Raw genomic sequence first — 2,883 nt, 5'->3', positions numbered from 1 at the left:
CGGCTCGATTCTCAAGGAAGACCGCTCCCGCTCCACCATGACCTCGACAAAGAATTTCTCCGCGTTGACAGCCACGACGTCTTCAAGACTCCAAGCGCCAATTTGGCAGTAGCCGTCAATGAGCTCGCTCGTTTCCCTCAAACACCCAAGCTCGCCAAGATTGCCGCCATGCTCAAAGCGGCTCACTGTTAGGTCAATGAGATTCGCAAGGATCAGAGACCTTCGTTCTCTACGAGCATGATTCACCGATCAGCTACGCTGAGATCCAATGGCCCCCCCAGTCAAAGCTGTTTCGCCGACCAGTCGCTACCTCTCTAGGGGGGAGCCGGGGGCCATCGCGCTGAACACCATCGCCAACATGACTAGGAGGTCGAACAAGACGCTCGAGTGCACCTCAGCAACCTTCGGGATGTGCGATGACGTATCGAGCAACGTCGCTTTGATTGCCACAAAGACGAAGTGCGTGACCGCCAGGAGTACGAGTAGGAGTATGGCAACCCAAACTCAGCTCTCGAGCCTATCCCTGACCGCAACGCTATAGACGACGGTGTCGACAACCCTGAGGGGCATCCAGCTTTGGTGTCCCCGTGGTTTTAAGATCACTGGGGTCGAGCCCTATGAAGGAAGAATGAACCCAACATAGTGGCTGTAGGCTTACGCCACTACTGTCTGTGCCACCGAAGGAGACACCAGCATCATGGCAAATTATCTCCCTATCATGCTCACGCCACCCGCCATGAGCTGGTTTACCAGCGTTGCGCTAGACTCCATCGGATCCTGGGAAGAGCTGAAGAAAGTCTTCACCGATAACTACATGGCCACATGTACTCGACCCGGCACCAAGCATGATCTCAGCCGCATCAACCAAACGCCATCTGAGCTCCTCCGCAGCTACATCCGACGTTTCTCCGAGATGAGGAATTCTATTCTCAACATCACAGAAGCTGAGGTCATCACTGTCTTTATTCGAGGACTCCACCATCGATAGCTCCGCTCCAAGTTCAACCGCAAGCCACCCACTAGCATCGGTGAGATGATAACTATGGCCAATCAGTACACCGATGCTGAGGAAGCCGAGGTGCACTTCAATGAGGATGCAGGCCCTCATCACCCGTCTCACCGCTACGACGACCGCCCCGACGACCGATGCCCCGCAACCGTTGCCTCGATGACCGCAGCTACCATCATGACAGCGGCAGTGATCGGACAAGAGGACACAGGCCTGGCCAAAATCGCCATTGCCGGCTAGAACACATCGTCGCCGCCATCAGTCAACCTCACGCCAAGCGCAACTACGACGAATAGTACCAAAAGATCCTTGATGACCCGTGCCCTCTTCACAAGAACTCCAAACACAAGATGAAGGACTGCATTAGTTTGGCTAAGGAGTTCTAGGACAAGAGGCTCAACGACGACGCCAACGATGGAGCTGGAGGTCGCCGACCACCTGGGCGCAACAACAATGCCTTTCAGGACCAGGATAAGGTGGTCGCCACCATCTTTGGGGGTCTCACCTCTACTAAGAGTAGAAGAGAGCGAAAGCTCGCCGCACGGTGGGTGCTCTCCATTACTACAGAAGACACCACCGCTAACCCCATCTATCGCCCATGGTCCAAGGTCCCCATCACATTCAGTAGGGCCAACCAGTGGGTGGATATTCCTTACATAGGGCATTTTCCCTTATCCTCGACGCAACCGTATAGAAGGTGCTCTTTAGAAAAGTCCTCGTCGACGGTGGGAGCGCTCTGAATCTCCTCTTCGCCGGAGCCCTAAAAGAGCTAGGCCTCGGTTTGTCAGATCTCACGCCTTCCAACTCCACCTTTTGGGGTGTGGTGCTAGGCAGGGCCTCCAAACCACTTGGAGAGATTACCCTACCAGTACAGTTCGGCATGGCAAGAAACTACCGTGTCGAGCATATCAACTTCTACATCACCGACTTCGACACCGCCTACCACGCCATACTTGGTCGGCTAGCTCTGGCCAAGTTCATGGCCATACCGCACTACACATATCTGGTGATGAAGATGCCTTCGCCTGTAGGAGTCCTAGCTCTACGGGCCAACCTCTTTGTTGCCTACACCTACGAGACAGAGAGTCTTGCTCTCACCGAAGCCACCGACCTCTCCATCCAGATGGCTAGGGTGGTTGCCAAAGCCAAGACAACCCCTGCCGATGACATGGAGATCCTAGAGCTAGAGCTTCCTCGTGCCTTCGCCAAGTCTAAGGAAGTCAAGGAGATCGGCCTCGGTCTCATTGACATCTCCAAGACCATGAAGATTAGGGCTCACCTTGACCCCCAAATAGGAAAGTGTGCTTGTCTCCTTCCTACGTGCCAATGCCAATGTGTTTGCTTGGAAACCTATAGACATGCCGAGGGTACCACGAGAGAAGATCGAGCACTCCTTGAATGTCTCACCGACCGCCAAACCGATCAAGCAGAAACTCTGCCGATTTGCGCCAGACAAGAAGAGGGCTATTAGGGTAGAAATAAAATGGCTCTTAGCTACCGGATTTATAAAAGAAGTGTATCATCTAGATTGGTTAGCAAACCTTATTCTTGTTCAAAAAAGAATAAAGAATGGAGAATGTGTGTTGATTATACTGATCTTAACAAACACTGCCCTAAAGACCCCTTTGGCCTGCCTCGGATAGATGAGGTTGTAGACTCCACTGCCGACTATGAACTACTCTCCTTCCTTGACTGTTACTCCGACTATCATCAGATCTCCCTAAAGGAAGAAGACTAGATCAAGACATCATTCATTACGCCTTTCGGTGCATACTGCTACACAACTATGTCCTTCAGACTCAAGAACGCTGAGGCTACCTATCAAAGGGCCATCTAGATGTGCCTCGACCAACAGATCAGCCACAATGTTAAAG

Source organism: Miscanthus floridulus, chromosome 2 (genome assembly GCF_019320115.1).
Source record: "Miscanthus floridulus cultivar M001 chromosome 2, ASM1932011v1, whole genome shotgun sequence".
Classification (NCBI taxonomy): domain Eukaryota; kingdom Viridiplantae; phylum Streptophyta; class Magnoliopsida; order Poales; family Poaceae; genus Miscanthus; species Miscanthus floridulus.
This window is presented reverse-complemented; position numbering follows the sequence as displayed.